This window comes from Xyrauchen texanus, chromosome 9, assembly GCF_025860055.1.
Source record: "Xyrauchen texanus isolate HMW12.3.18 chromosome 9, RBS_HiC_50CHRs, whole genome shotgun sequence".
Lineage (NCBI taxonomy): Eukaryota > Metazoa > Chordata > Actinopteri > Cypriniformes > Catostomidae > Xyrauchen > Xyrauchen texanus.
In genome coordinates this window covers 45,701,783-45,719,411 of record NC_068284.1, presented here as the reverse complement: position 1 = coordinate 45,719,411, position 17,629 = coordinate 45,701,783, and the positions used below count along the sequence as shown (strand labels likewise).

At 35.8% G+C, this 17,629-nt stretch overlaps 1 protein-coding gene across 4 annotated transcripts in view; it reads left to right on the top strand.

Annotated features, from left to right (window-relative positions):
* The first annotated feature begins 2,485 nt into the window (after positions 1 to 2,485).
* The window catches only part of ankrd12 (ankyrin repeat domain 12), a 79,056-nt gene continuing 63,912 nt past the window's right edge, over positions 2,486 to 17,629 (top strand). For all 4 annotated transcript variants that reach the window (XM_052134432.1, XM_052134431.1, XM_052134430.1 and 1 more), the window contains exon 1: positions 2,486 to 2,631. The gene's annotated coding sequence lies outside the window, so the exon portion shown is untranslated. The remainder of the gene's footprint in view (positions 2,632 to 17,629) is intronic.

The window sequence follows — 17,629 nt, the reverse complement described above, 5'->3', positions numbered from 1 at the left end:
CATCACACTAAAATCATGTTAACACATATTGTTCACATTTTGTGGCAATACTTTTGAAACATTATTTTAACGTTTACAGACTGGCCCCATTGACTTCCATTGTATGAGCTTCACTGTAACCCATATTTTAGTTTTTTAAAGAAAAGGAGGGACGAGCTGAAATTCATTTTTGTGGTAATCAAGCCACAAATGCTGTCGATTGAACCTGGAATTTTCCTTTAATTTGAAATATCAAGTGTTTAAATATCTGCAGATTAATCAGCTTGGTTTATAGATATCAGTCCATCACTACTCCAAAAAATATGGTTATTTTACCTATATTTATCCAGGTGACGTCACTTAAGAACAATACCCTTGTTCACATAGACAGGCATTAGGATTTAGCACTCTTGAAGGAGGGAATAACTACAATAAATATGAGCAAATTACATAAGAAGGTAAATTTAAATAAAAACAATACATAGTATTAAAATTATAGGTTAATTAAACACAAGCTAGCTGAGTTAAAACAATGTACAAAGAATATTCAGCTGCCAAAACACAATTGATGTACTGTCTGGTACTTTCTTGTTAGGATTCAATCTATGCCCCAATTCTACACAAGTCAGCTGAACTGCCATATCTCGACCACACATACTTATAAAGGTTATGCTAATTTTCTACAGACAACAACATAGTCCTATTTTATGCAAACGACTCTAGCTGGTCTGTCTGCGTGTGTCTAGCCAGCGCCCATCCCCCCACTGTTCTCCCTTGTGATTCGAGCTCAATCTGCAACATAAGCCCAGCCCAGGCGCATGCGCGTTATCACTGTTTTTCCTACAACATGGATGTACCCAACTGCGCCACAGCAACAAAAACACCCTCAAAAAAACAGAAGCAGCGATCCAGAGTAGCGCGACTCAAACACAATTTATGCGCTCATAATAACAGAATGACGTCACAACGGAGAGGTCTCAAAATACCTTCTGCTCCTCGCGCATCTCCAACACGAACGTTCCAGAACGTTCATGCGTGCTCGCTCGCTGCAGCGTGGGGCGGAAAGGCTGACGTCACAGTGCGCAGCGCCGTAATCCAATCATAAAGAGTAAACATTCACAGAAACCAAATTTTACACATTTTAAAATAGAATTAGGTTATTATTTTGATACTTTGATGCGAGTGTGAAATTCTGTAAAGCCTTGAATCTTACTTTTTGAATAGTATTATAATACACCTTGTTCAGTGACAATTTATTGTCTTCTATACCTATTTTGAACACCTAAAACAGTCAACATCTCCTTTTTTATTTATGTATTTTTTTTAACTTATTTATTTTAGTTGTTATTGTTCTAAATCTGACTACTGTCATGTTGTACTACTGCGCTTCACGTTTGATTTTATGTAGCTATTTTTGTCTCTTTTCATGTTGTTTGGTTATTTAAAACATATTTTAAGCAGAGCTAAGGCTAAACAAAATGGCTTTTTGTTGGATTTTTTCTAAAATTAGCTTGCATCACTTATTCAATACATTTTTATATGAAATTTTAAGACACAATAATGGAATGGCTGATATCACAGCTTACCATAATTTATGGAAAAGACAGATAATAGATTAATCGGCAGATTATTATTTTTTAAATCGATTCATATGTTACAGCATTTCCTTGGTTGGCTCAAACATAGAGACCAGAGTTACAGAAACCAAATTGTACACATTTTAAAATAGAATTAGGTCATTATTTTGATGCTTTGAATGGTATAAAAAACAACAAATCCAGAAAGAGTTTGAATTTCTGTAAAGCCTTGAATCTTACTTTTTGAGTAGTATTATTATATTCCTTGTTGAGTCACAATTTATTGCCTTCTATACCTACTTTGTACACTTAAAACTGCCAATATCTCCTTTTTTATTTTGGTATTTTGTATTTATTTATTATAGTTGTTATTGCTCTAAATTGGACTGTTTTGCTGTCATGTTGTACTTATTACGGCAATAAAATAAGTAAATAAATAAAAAAAGAGTAAAAAGGAAATACAGGAACACACAAATAAATGAATGGAAACAAAACAAAGCAAACAATCAACAACACAGGACATGTTTGCATAGATATTCACTATTCCTACATAATTTACATCCCAGTAAGTACATCAGTTAATAAATACGCAATATATAAAACTGAATAAATACAATACAGAATAAACTGCAGAGTTGAAAAAAGAAATATGACCAAATAGAAAATATGAATCGCAGAAATGCAGATAGAATATTGAACAATGAATTAATTACAAATATTAAACAGATAAATCAAAAGAACCAATTCATTGAAATATACGCACAAAAATATTAAACAGAAAATATATCAATGCATAATGGAAGTCAGATCCTGGCACGCGCATGCGCACAACGCTTTTGAGTGCGGCGGATCACATGACCTCATGTCCGCCAATGAGCACCGCGGCTTGCGTGTTTTTTTTCACTGAGTCTTTTCTGAGAGACGGACTGACGGCGATGTTTTCAAAACCAGCACCGAGAGACTAATGTTTAGCTTCCACCCTCCAACACACACATTTCTTTTCCTAAAAATAGTATCTATTTCGTTTTCTGCTCGAAAGTAAATGACGAAGAGGACGTCGAAGTGCTTTATGACGGTAAGCGGAAAGTTTTCGCTGTTTTTTGACGGGGCTTTGCGATTACTGAGGGAGGAAAACGCATTTAGTTCAGCTGTGGAGAGCTTCACCAACCAGTCTGAGAACTAGCACAAGAATAATGTAGGTTTTCAAGTCTATTATCGCTGTTATTTTGTCAGTTGAACAGCATGAGCAGGTTTGTGGCTGGTAATGTGAAGCGTTCGTGTGTGCCGTGCATGCGTCAGTGACAGGCGCGTTTGTCGCGCGTTGAACGCGGGTGTGAAGCGCTGAAGGGGCCCGCACGTCTCCTGAACCCACTGCGGGCTCATTGTCTGTGCGTGAGAGGGGTGGCGCAGTCCGCAGCATCACACTGTCTGCTATAGTTTTCACATTAAAACAGTTAAGTTAGGTATTCAGGTTGGATATGCACACAGATATCGTTGCGTTGCGTGAGCGCGTGGCAGCGTGGCATTTATTGTAATTTGCATTATTTCCCTCACACTTGTACATGCTTATAAATTCATGTTTTCCTCAGATCTGAAATGTGTAAATTCTCAAATGCACTGATATGTATGCAAGTGTATTTTTGTTATGGTTTCTGGGTGTTTGTTGTATTGAGCGGTGTTGCAGATGTGCATGAAATATTGTGTCCATGCATGCAGCTCAAGTGTGTGTGTGTGTGTGTGTGTGTGTGTGACCACAAAGCTTTATTTGGTGACCGTCCTTCTCGCAGAAACCTTTTGTCTACAGGACGTATCGAGGCGTCTTCAGCTGTGCAAAGACAGCCAGAAGCATGTTAAATGCAGTTGTATTTCTCAGTGTATTTTCATAGAGGTTTTTTCTTTTACTTTAGATTACATAACACGTTACTACTTTGTTTACTATGAGCACAATCTAATTGACACGAATTAGACTTTTACTGCGAGGCTCCACATCTCACACATAGGCAAATATATATAATATATATATTATATACACACACACACACACACACACACGTGTGTGTTTGTGAGAGATATGTGTATATATTTATATTATTGACTTTCATTCTTTATTGGCATTTGAAAAGACAAATGTAGAAAAGATAGCTCGTTTTAAATGCATGATTTATTTGTTGATTCTGACAACCGTTATTGTGAAATAATGTATTATGTAATATACAATCTACTGCGTTTCACATTTAACTTTATGTAGCTAATTTTGTCTGTTTTCATATTGTTTGGTTATTTAAAACATATTTGAATCAGAGCTAAGTCTAAAAAAAATTAGCTTGCCATCACTTATTCAATAAATTTTTACATGAAATTTTAAGACACAATAATGGAAAGGCTGATATTACAGCTTACCATAATTTATAAAATGTATGTTTAATGTAGAGGTTGTCTGATGGTGGATTTTGCCGATACCGATAACTAAGATGGTGGAAAAGGCAGATAAGCGATTAATCGGCAGATATTGTTTTTTAAATCGATTCATAGAATATTACAACATTTTTTAGTCGGCGCAGACATAGAGGTCAGAGTCCAAAATGAATACAATTCCAGATGTATTTAATTTTTCAACCTAAATCCCAATAATAAAAAACAGTAAAAATAAATAAAGATTTGGTGCATAACATGGGACGTTTAACACTAAACAAGCCAGGGACTTTTATTTTGAAATGACAGACTTAGCTCCGTTACAATGCTCAATATGTATGATTTACCAAAGTAAGGTTTTTATAGCCTGTATATTATTATTATTATTATTATTATTATTATTATTATTCACAATATGAAGTTGGAGAAATTATGTATGTGCTAACGAGGGATGTTTCTATATATTCGCAGTTTTCTTTGCATGCTCTTGCTTCGATTTAAAAAACGTAATCATAGGAACACAGAGGGATAAAAAACAAAAACAATCGGCACAGATTAATTGTTAAAACCAATATATCGGTCTACCTCTAGTTTAAAGGCCTTAAATAATTGAAGCTATTTAAGTGAAATAATTAGCGGTGGGTAAAAATATAGATTTTCCGATGCATTGCGATCTTTGTTTGAATGATCTCGATGTCAATACTTAAATCCCATCATTGATCTTTTACGCTCTACCACAGTGAGAGAAAACCGCTCGCTTTAGCAAACAAATATTGTGCTGTGCAACTAAAATGTATATTGGCAACTGGCTGGTAAAGTTTAGATTTCACTAATTGTGTAGTATTCAGCAGTGAGATCCTTTCACTGCGCGTTCAGAGGAAAAGTTGTCCAAAGACAAGATCCACACAACTCATTTATCACTTAATAATGTCTCTTTTGATACTCATTCTGTTTTGTACAGTCAGTGGTTTATCAAAAGCAACAAAAAAACAAACATTTAATTTGAATCGTGCATCGGACAGATGAGGTAAATCCCTTCGTGACTCTCTCCTTAATAGTGCAGAAATGCTGGAGTTCTTAAAGAGACGGTACCAGCAAATCAATTTAAATACTTGTAAATAGTATAAATGATGTTATTAAACAATAAACAAGTAACAAAAATAACACATGCAATATATCAGCAAATGTATTGATTGAATATATGGATTTGTTTATTTTTAAAAGCTAAAATGTGACAAATGATGAAAAAGTAATCAAATTCAATTGGTAAAATTAATATTTTCATAATGTACTTTAGTTAGAAGGTAACCTGTATAATTAACAGCATTAGCTGGAAGAGTATTCATTTCATATGTAAGCAAATCGAGACATTTATAACCAAAATATACCCATATCAAATCGAGAGCTTGTGAACCCGAATCGAATCAGGAAATCTGTATCAATAGTTCACCCAGCCTTAATAATAAACTATTTTTTCAGATCCCCAAAATCTGTAGAGAAAGTGTTGTTCTGCATTTGACATTTGATATTATGTAGCTAATTTTCTAAATATTGTTTGTTTATTTAAAACATATATTTTAAGCAGTAGCTTGTTGTAGGATATCCTTTTTAAATGAGCTTGCTATTGTATAACATTTTAAGACACATCAATAAAATGGATATTACAGCTTACCATCATTTATATAATGTGTGTTTATAGGCCAACATTTTTTTAAGGAATAATTATAATGAAATAAAATATTAAATGAATTTAGAAATTATAAATATAGCTAAAGTAGACACATTAAGGTATGTGTTATATAATAATTGGAGTATTTTTGCATGTTGCTTCAAGGCCTTGCTATGACTTTTATTTTTTGGGGAGGACAAATGTAATATTCATTTTAGCCTGCATCTAGATCAGATGTCTACGCCCACTCCCTAGTCTTGTTCGGCACTCACACACTTGCAAAATGACATATTCGGGATTATTCAGAGATCCCAGTTTCCCCATCGCTGGGCTGCTGTCCAATGAGAGCTTGTGTTTCCTGCTGTTTTTCCATTGCCCGTCTTTAAAGTCACGGGGCCACATGCACGAAAGGCCCCTGTGTGAGAATCGGTGCAATTTGTTGTGAATATGACTGACAATAACAGGCCAATTACTGTCAAGGTTATTTTATGCTACTTTGCATCCAGAATGCTTCTTTAATAGTTATATGGCATGTTTACGTTAGATAAATGAGCTGCGGTGGTGCTGATGCTGTGAGAATTTACAGGACTGTCATGGCAACAATCACACATACCTCAGCAAACTATCAAACTGCTGTTGGCAGATGGGAAGCGACTCCGATTGAGCCAAAATAAAGAGAGACTGACAATGAAATCAAGCTTAAAAGGTTGACATAATAAACATGAACCCAACAGTTCATTTTAGTTCAGATTTATTCCTCAGAACTTAATTTAAAACATTGAAGTTGAGTTCATTGAGTTTCTATTTTAAGTGGTATTTTGGTTTTGAATACAGGCTTTTTAATTGCATTACTTTTCCACATTCCACATGTATGTTCACAATGTTTTTCAAAAATTTGCGATGCACAGATGTATTGGCTGCCGATATTTATCTGCCAATTATTGATCACATTAAAACCATTAGCAAACTGGTAATAAGCATGAAAACTTCAATGTTTTATAATTTGTAAGTGACGCACTTTGTAAAAACTATGAATTCAAATGCATAGTACACAAATAATAATAGCCACATTATGTAGAATGGTTGGCACTCCAAAGAACATGTAATATTTAATTTATATTCTTTACCGTTCTCATGTTAATGTGGAAAAAATGTCATAAGCGGACGTGACCGTTGTGAATGTGGCACTTACCTATAGGCTACATGATGAGGGAAACCATCCAAAATGCTTTGAAACCAGCAGACTTTGACTTCTGAGATATTGGGAATTAGAGATTGTTTAAACAGTAAAAAAGCGTTTGTGCCTCTTTTTAAAATGTTTAATCAGTGATCTGATGACAAAATAAGCTAAGTGGCAAAATATTGTTATCGGCCTATAGGTTTTTATTAAAATCGGTATCGTATCGACCAAACATCACAAACGAGGAAAATACATTCCAGAATTTAGAACTCAGGATATGCATTTATGCATAATAATGTTTGGTTAATTTGAATATATTATGGTTGTTGTTTATAATGATTGGCTGATATGTGTGCCAGGCCGATAAATTGGCTGATATTTGACCGATAATCAACATTGTCTGATAGTTTTCACGTTTGTCTGTTTCAAAATCTAACAACAGCCTTGTCAACATAAATAAATAAATAAATAAATAAATAAATAATAATAATAATATTTTCATTTTTCAAATATTAAGTGAAATAATTGCTGAAATTGAATTGAGTTATAATGTATCAGTATTAAATTGGCCCCCTCCACTGTTGATGTTGGTATTGGCATTGGCCATTTATAGGCCTGTCGTGATTATTTTTATATTTTCTCCCCAATTTGGAATGCCCAATTCCCATTGTACTCTTAAGTCTTTGTGGTGGCGTAGTGACTCGCCTCGATCCGGGTGGCGGAAGACGAACTCCGTTGCCTCCACGTCTGAGACCGTCAAGCCGTGGATCTTAACACGTGGCTTGTTGAGCGCATTAATGAGACAAAGCACGTGTGGAGGCTTCATGCTATTTTCCGCGGCATCCTCGCACAACTCACCACTCGCCCCACCGAGAGCGAACCAAATTATAGCGACCACAAGGAGGTTACCCCACGTGACTCTACCCTCCCTAGCAACCCGGCCAATTTGGTTGCTTAGGAGACCTGGCTGGAGTCACTCAGCACACCTTGGATTCGAACTTGCGACTCCATGGGTGGTAGTCAGATTCTTTACTCGCTGAGCTAACCAGGCCCCGGCCTGTCGCGATTATTAAATAATTGTTAATTATGCACTTCAAATTCCAATCGCATTTTAATGCCCAAATAAGGGAATGTTTAGCAAATATATATAAATGCCATTAACGGTGCATTTGTGTGTCATTTAGCTGAATTCTGAGCGTCACTGAGCCGCACCGTGGCCGTCAATCAGAGCAGCTCCTGTCCAGAGTGCGTAAAGCTCTGCTGACGGCACGCGCCAAACACCCGCAAAAATATAAACATGTGATAGTGAATGCAAAGCGCTCCGATTACACTTTAATTTAATGATCATGTAAATGCAAATATTCCTGGTTATATACGCAGTGTTAATGACACACAGTGACACAGAGGAGTAGATGCATACTTACTCTATTTCTGTGGAGTGATAAAATAATTAAATTAAATCTTAAAGATTTTGCTTCATGAAAAATAAGGGCTTGTGGGTCTAATCAAAGAGCAATAAGAATGTTTGAGTCAATACATTAAGACAGAAATATTTGACTATTTCATAATATAGCCTAAATAAAACTATATATATATATATATAAAAATCTATATTTTATAAAACATATATATATATATATATATATATATATATATTTTTCATGTCACTCATATAAGTCTTTAAAAGGGAATCGTATATCCATATTTCATTATTTTATTTAGTTGAAGTATATCGTTGAAGTTAAATATGTAAAAATGACTTCTTAAGGTGTGTAAAGCACACATGCACCTTAAGAAATATGACTATTTATATTACAAATAAGTCCTAAAACAGACAATAAATCGTCATAATCACAATTATTTGTTTGACAATTAATCGTCAGCTGAATTTTATAAACGTGATAGTCATTAAAAAAAAATTGCATCGGTCAGCTGCTAGTTGTATTTTTTTTTAAATGCTATGGGTGTGTATTTTATAAGTAGTCTATGTTGTTAGTTTTTAAGGTAGTCATTGATACTTTTAGGCTTATTTTCTGATAACTCCACACTTATTGAGAATTTGAAAGCTCCAATTCATTTACGTCAATATTATTCCTACTCAAACATACTGTTTTTTCCAAATTTGTACCTTTATTAGAGTAGTTGATATGAAATTATTTTGGGAAGTTTATGTCCTGCAGTGTAACATTCTATACTTGATCTGTTTTCAAATGTATTTATTTTTATTTTTATTGTTTTATAACTATCATGCATGTAGCTTATATGACCTCATGTAATGTAATATTTGTACTTTAAAAAAAAAATGGACCATTTAAATTAAACTAGGAAAATAAATGGTGTCCAGTCATAACACTTAAACACATTTTCCTAAGTATTTTTTATTTACATTTTAATCAAAAATATTGTCATTGATACAAGTAAAATCCGTGCCACATTATGTGTCGACTAACAGCATGTCTGTCTGCACATTTGCTGCACTGTTTACAGTCACGTCCTACATTTGCTTTCATTTGCACAGATGACATGGGTACGCTGCAGTGTTTCTGTCGAGTTCATTCACTGCGTGCTAGACGAAAAGAGCACATGCATTTCCATGGAGCTCGTGCTAGCAGGAGCTGGTTTCATGAGAGCGAAGGAGCACAGGAAAACAGAGAGAGCGAGAGAAACAAGCGTGCATAAGAGCAGACTGACTCACTCTCTAACCCATTAGACATTGGCCTTTGTGCTCGAAACGTTCCCGTGAGAGAACGAGCTCCTCGCTTCACGTGCAAACAGGATGCCATTTTTATGTTGCAAAGCTCCTTTTTTCCAGCACAGATGCAGGGCTTTGAAGCACGATGGTTTAGCGCTGGAAGAAAAAAAAGAGAAAGGGCTTTCACGAATATTACATTTTGGCTGATGATTAATTGTCTTGCATAGCAATATAATATTTGTATTTTTTTTTTTTGTTCTTGTCACTTGCATGTATAATATTAAAATATTTGTTAACATATTCCACATTGTAGAATGACATCATTAATAAAAAAATTATTTACATAGTTTAAAATGTTTCTTTTTGGTTCACTGTTTTTTTATTGATTTGTACGGTACCTGCCAAAAAATAGTTTGAATTACGTGAAATATGAAAATAAACTGGAGTGCTATGTTATCAGTAGGGCTTTCACGATTACGCAATTTAATTTACTCGATTAAAAATATCCCTCTTATAAAATTGTTGAATCGACAAAACGAAAATTAGGTAGAAGTGATTGAGTCCATGGACAAATGTCCGTACACATAAAGACAAGAGGTGTCAGCTGTGTAATAGCAATTCACTTTAGATTTTAAAAACAATGCTGGACCTGACAAAACAATGCAACAGAAGTCATTATTAAATAAAGTTATTAAATACTTTTCAGATTACTTGATTAAAGACACTGACTACCACACCTTAAATTGCAAATTCGTATCCAGGGTGTGCTGAGTGACTCCTGTCAGACTTCCTTAGCAACCAATTGGGCCATTTGCTAGGGTGGATAGAGTCACGTTTGGTTAACCTCCTCTTGGTTGCTATAATGTGGTTCTCGCTATCGTTGGGGTGCGTGGTGAGTTGTGCGTGGATGCCGTGGAGAATTGCATGAAGCCTCCATGCGTGCTTAGTCTCCACTGTAACGCACATGCTCAACAAGCCACGTGATAAGATGCGCTGATTGACTGTTTCAGACGTGGAGGCAACTGAGATTTGTCCTCCGCCACCTGGATTGAGGTGAGTCACTGCACCACCACGAGGACGTGGAGTGCATTGGGAATTGGGCATGCCAAATTATCAGCGATCTGCACCACAGGTTTAATGCAAACTGCACTCAGAACGCCTCAAGTGATGGTCAGTGTGTTTCGAGGAGAGGTCGACCGATGGTGGATTTTGAGAAAAATCTGCAGGAACCTCATTTCTTGTTCGATCATCTTCAGATTTGAAACGTAACTTCTTTAGACATTGTATTTCTGGGTTGTCTTGACACTTTTATTGTTGTTTTTTAGATTATAAAAACATGTTCAGCACAAAATAGTTACATTACTATAAACGTCAGCTTCTCTAACTTGTATATTAATTCTGAAACTTGGGAAATAAAGCCCAAAGTGTCGTCTTTCAAAAGATACTACAACTGTGTCCATACTCCAAAGGCTCCAGTAAATACAACCATTTAAGTTCAGGTATGTCATTTTCATGGTTTGTGCTCAAAGAGAGGGTTATATCAACAGGTTAAAGGAGTTTAAGATATTATTTTGGAAAACAAGCCAAAAAAAAACAATCAAAAATATAATTTTTGTGCAGTGTATTATGGGTCAAGACTCTTTCATTTTTGTTCACTTTGATTCATCTTTAACTAACAAAAACAACACTTCTTAATAGTGCTGCGTACCACCGATTTCCTTCATGATAAGATAAACACCGTGACATATACGGCAGAGTTTCCACTAGAAAAAAATGGTGCCGGTCAAAGTGACCGGCAGAGGTTTCGTTTTACGGACATTTTGATGATATGCCGGTCAAATATATCGCCTCTTAATTAGTCAAGTTGAGGAAAACTGGAGGCAGTCTATGTAACTTAAAAAATGACATAATCAGGCCGTATAGAATGCAACATATTATTATTAGCTTAACTTTCAAATAGATGAAAAAAAAAAACATGAACGTCCGATTTTCGTCAATCAACGCCAATTGTTTTTTTTACTGTGGTTTCACACACATTCACTTTTTGAAACATTGAGGCACGGATGTACCTAATACAAATAAATAAAACATCTCCAGTTAACTAGCAGATCATTCATTTAGTCCGTTATTAAATAAGAGATCTAGCGCTAAAATCTGTTGTTTTTGAAATCAAGCTGAGCGCTCGTGTCCGCTGCTATCAGTTGCTTGGACGACGCGCTGCGCGAGTTGCGCAATCTTCACTAGGACGCACGTTTCAATCTATCGCCGTTGCGGAGACTCTCTATTAATTCCGGTGAAATCACAAAATAAAATGCACACAAACGTGTCCCTGCTTGATATAGACTGTAACCATGCACTGATGAACACAGGCTATTCAGTTTTGATGATAGAGAAAAAAAACTGCACGAATGCGCGGATTAGAAGCACTGATCTATCTATAATGAGATGTTCCTGATTCACCATCGTCTGGCCTCTGAAAAAGCTTTTAAAGCTAGTCTGCCTGGGCCTGGCCATATTTGAAACGTCTCACTCAATCGTTCGTTGTTTAGGTCTATATTGCAGCCGCTTTAGGCGTGCGCTTTATTTGAAATGCAGCATGCGATGTTGTTTCATAACTTTCAAACGATAGAGCCTGTTCCTTTATAACATAGCAAGAGATCGGTGTATTTTTGCTTTATACATTTTAGGCTTATTCTCAAATTCAGATTGTGTTAGGGGGACGGGATTATTAGGCAATTTTAATCGGACAATTTGACCGGAGAGATTTAATTTTGTCTGACATTTAATTTTTTTACCGGCCAATGTCCGGTAATTACCGGACAACGGAAACCCTGATATACGGTATATCCTGATTCAATTGCGAGCCATCACATTATAATGTTGTTGCAGCAAACGCTCGTGAGGGATGACGAAGAATGGATGACCGCTGAGAAATGCCAGTTCTCTGAGTTTATTTAGATTAACTGCTTCGTTATTATTTGAACTTTAATAAAGGATGCATTAAAGATATAACTACGTTATAAGCAAGTATATGCAGTGCTGCTCTAGTGCGCCATCATTAGTTTCATATGATCTCATGTTATGTTAAATAAGATTAAATGACTATATGACATCGTCAACTTCGTTTCAGCCCTACTCACTTAACGCACAAACCAACGTGATCACACATGAATGCAAAATTATATACCAGAAGTTTCTGACAAGTGGCATCTCCCAATCAGTCATCTTTGCATCATTTTAAATGTGTTTACCTTTTCCTTTGGCACTACTGATAGCGCCTTGCGCAAATTCACAATTACGTTCATATAAACAATGATTAGCACGTATCGGAGGTTGCCTTTTCCCTCTAAGATTAAATATTGACTCTACTGCTGGTTAGGTTTTAGGTTGGGGTGTATGGTTAATAGAATAAGCATTCCTGTTGAGTGTATTATATAATTTGCAACTATAAATACAACTTATTTTACAACTTGCTTTTAGCGTTGACATTTCACCGGAAACTGGAGCTCACACGTAGCCATACGTAACACTTTCCATTTCGGCAACTTGGAGCAGTGATTCAAATTTCGTAAAGCACGGCCCGATTTCATTAGCAAAACTTGGTAGTCACGGTGAGATCAGTTTGCACTAATGCAATGGAAAGACATGGTATGTGATTGACTTTTAAAGTGCATAATAACTGCAGTTATATCTCTTGTCTATGTTTGATGTTAAGAGAATTTGGCACATTTATTTGAAAGTGATGATCTTTTCATGTGAACATTTCCTGAATTGGGTCTTGTTTTTCCAAAGGAAGAGTTTGTCTGATATAAAGTGGCAGGATTTGAAATAGGCCCTCCTTTTAAGAGCGTTTGAAAAGCTCTCGGTATCACTGACCCCTGGATCCATTTATTAAAATAAACACAGACTCCATAATTTTCTGCCTTGCTAAAATATAATCCAACACATTTTGTACTGGTTATGTTATTTGCAGAAGGCTCTGTAGATTTCTGTAGATTTGAAATGCCTAGATGCATTTACATTAATTCTTCTGTTAAAAAATTTATATTATATGAGCTGTAAAGTTTATGATTGTCTTTATGATTGTTTTAGGTCATCATGGCTACGAAGTTGGCTATAACTTTTCACAGAAAAGTGATTTTATAACAAAATCATGCCAACAAGCCTATTGTTTGTCGTGTGGCTATTATACCTTTGAAACAGTATTTTGATGTTTACGTATTTGCCCCATTCACTTCCATTGTAAGTGCCTCACTGTAACCCTTTATAGGTAAGGAGGGACGACTCTAAATAAATTTTTGTGGTAATCAACATTATGCCACAAATGCTATCGATTGAGGTTAGTACTTTCTGCTAATTTTGCATATTTTATTCTTTACGTTTCTGTTAATTGTTCAAGTGGACACGGTTATTGGGCGATGTCAATAATATGTAAATGGCCAAATTGTATTCCCGATGATAGCTTGTGATGTCATAAAGAAGCTGGATTAAATTACTTTTGATGTTAAAGCATGTCCTCAAACCCTAGTAAGACTCGTAACCAAAGACTGTGATGCATTTTGTTAGTGGGCAGGTTATCTAGTAATGAAATCCATTATGTCATCGTTTGGCTCTCCAGTTAGTGGAAATGTGTGTCAGTTCTGTGGCCAAACACTGAATATGTTACTTTTAAAATATTTTCCCCTCTCTTGTGTTTCTCTTGAATAGCTCGCAGTCTTTTGCAGAAGCTGATGCATGGGGAAACCCCTGTGAAAATATGTCAGGTTTTATGCTATAGTCCTCAAAGGTCAGGCTTTTAAAAACCTGCAGTGGGACGACAGAGTAATGTGTGATTCTCTGGGCGTGCAGGAAACAGCTGATGCGTGACTGCACTCCTGGCTTTTTCCACTACAATGGAAAGTCAGCTGGTGAGCTGACTTGCTGTCTACTCTACTGCCTACATAGTCAGTACCTTCTAAGGCAGCATCCTAACTGAAATGTAACCTCATAAGTGACAGATTTTGGAATGCTCTATAGGCAACAACTCTGTGTGTCACAAAAATAGTAGAGCTGACAAAATTAATGTGTTAAAGCATTAGATTAATTGAACCCTTTAAGCTAGGATGGGCCCGCTGGCATAATGATCAAAATATTAATAACTACAGTTGTTACCAACACAAAATGGGTATCGTTTGAAAGCTTAGAAGCTCTACATTCCCATGCATGCATGCATGCATAATAACCAAAACTGAACAAGTGCTTTGAAATTTGCAGACACATCAGAAGTATTCTGTTTTGATTATTTATAAAAAAAAAACATTGCACTGTACATATTATTGCAATCAGTAAAAACATAAAATTCATCTAATAGCCCGGGTCCGAAGTTAACACCAAATGTGGGTACATTTTCTGTTTGATCTGTGAATTTCACAGCATCACAGGCCACTCGGCAGGTGGTTTTTGCTTTATGTCTATCAGTTTATGTCTGCTTGTAAAATAGTTTTACACATTCTAGTTTTGTCCTCAATGGGGATCTGTAGGCCTACAGAACAGTCAGTAACACAGGTGTATACATAGAACGGCTCTTATTAGCACGTAGTCCCGCTGCTCATCAATAGCCTCAAACGCTGTGTCCTCGCTGGCGCGTGGTGAGTGAATATAGATTCAGTGCTTTTAATCCAGACTTGAAATAACGATTGCACGCATTTTGTGGCAATTCTGTGGCTGGGTAAACAAACATTTATAAATCAACACTGTTTTTATGCTTTGGACATTTGAAAATGACTCATTTGTCTATAAAATCCACTTGTAAAATGCAAAAAAAAAAAGTTCAGTAAGAAATCTGCCTGGTGGGCTAAAATGTTAATTTCGGACCCTGCAAATAGCCATGTGTCATATTTTGTTGGAAAGCTCCCAAAGAGTTGAATACAACCAGCCTTGTATGATTTAGCAAGTAATATCCAAGTATATGTTTTTGACAATTATGTTGGTGTTGCTTATATGCCACATTACTTAGAGGAGGTGACTATATGATCTTTCAAACAAGCCAACATACAAGGTAATCCATAGATCATTCGATAATCCTTACAAAGCACAATGTTACATATTGCAACCATGAGATGGCACCAAGTACATGACACAGACTCAATGAGCTCATTTACTTTCATCAATTATGCTTAATAAGCAGACGATGCATGTGGTCATGTAAACGCAATAAACGGCGTTCCTTTATTGGTGTAAGGTCATAAACGTAAGAATAAACCAGTCAACCTGGGTAGATTTTTGCCCATTATCGATTTTGCACAGCTTATCCAATGTGCGCATGTGTTGAGTTCATGTGTCTCTTCGTTTTAATGTCAAAATCAGAGAGTATCACAATTATTTAATAGTTTTCTTGTTTGTCAGATTTTTTAAATAAGCTGATTTTTGGGTGGAATCTCCCTATTGGTGTGCATGTAAACGTGCTTAATGATGCAGACAGATAGAGACAAAAGGCACCCATTCTGGGAAATCTCATGACTAAAATAATGTCTGCATGCTATGCAAACCTTTATTAATTGTTGTGTTTGCATGTGTAATTAGTTCTTATGCACAATTATTATGTAAAAATTTTTTTTGAGAGGCTTTTGAACACATGGAGATGTTTTTGGACACTATGATAAATTATATTTGTAATGCTATAAATTATGATGGCTTTGTCATATCAACACAATTTTCCTCAGAGACCGTTGACATGATTGGAACAAAACAAAAGCAGATTTCTGAACCGCCTTGTCGGCTCAATTTATTTGTGATTTTTCAGCAGTTTCTTAGGCTGAGAGTCTCAATTGATCTACGATCTAATCATAAAATATATCATTAAAACATATGAAAAGTTTTCTTTACAATTATAGCAAACACTTACAATGATGCCAAACCCTCCTTGGTTTTTTGTCATGTTATAAGCCTTTTATTTTGGGCATGCCACTGAAACAGAAAATCTTTCAAATCACCTTCAGAGCTTAATGGGTTCAACTGTTTTACATGTTAATTTTACTTAATTGCGATTAATGCATTTACAATTAATAAAGCATGAACACTTGTTTGAAAGGCAGCTTTTGCGATAGGTCCACTCGGAGTCATTACACTGACGGACACTTGACAACACATGTTATTTGATGTTCAAAACCAGTCCAGATGGGACTTGTGACCGAAATAAAGTATTTTTCAGCCTAAGATGCATTTTAATTACCACAGAAGCACGGCAAGTCTTAACTATCACCAAAATGCAGAACGAGACTTTTTTTTTGTCTGCAAGCGCTTTTTGTGGAGTTCAAAGCGGCGCTTGACGCTGGCGTTGACGCCCTGACGCGAATCATGAACGCGGCTTCACGATTGCTCTAAGAAAGCTGATAGCCACAGTCAACCGGCAGATTAATATTGAGGAGGATGAGACTTTAAGAGATTTAAAGCCCATTGCAATGGAAATGCAACCTATGTGGGAACTAGTTCTTTCAATTAGTCAAATTTCCAATTATTCTTTGGGAAACACTTAATGTGACTTGAACTGGTGCTATTTTAATGCATTTCTATCTTTTATACTATGGAAGGCTTTGTTTGGAAAATGGTATTAAAGCATTATATTGCTACATATTGCTTTTTTCTTTCCTAAGAAGGAAATAAATGCATTTTAAAGAAGTATATTTGGAGTAAAATTTCAGCATTTTCAAAGTCTGTGATTAATCGCTATTCACTATGATATTTGTTTGGATTAATCGCTGACAGCACTTAAAATAGTATTCCTCAAGAGATTTTAATAGAGTTTAATGTAGGGCTGCATGATTATGGCAAAAGTCAGAATTGTCAATTATTTCCCTTGACACATAAATGCGAGTTATTTCATTTTGATTCATAGGATTTATAGTAAAATGCTTATTTTGTGCTTGACATATCAGTTTTGTCGGCTCAGCACCTGTCATTGACTGTGCTAAAAAATAAAAAAATAAATTGTATTTCAAAGCAGTTGAAGTGTGCAGGCGTCTAGCGAATCCATATGGGCTTGTGGTCAAAAGAGTATACTTTGAAAGGCTGAGCGCTTGTACGTGCGTGAGACGGTACGGCCCACAGAAAAACAATTTGTACCCCAGCCTTTAGATGGCTGC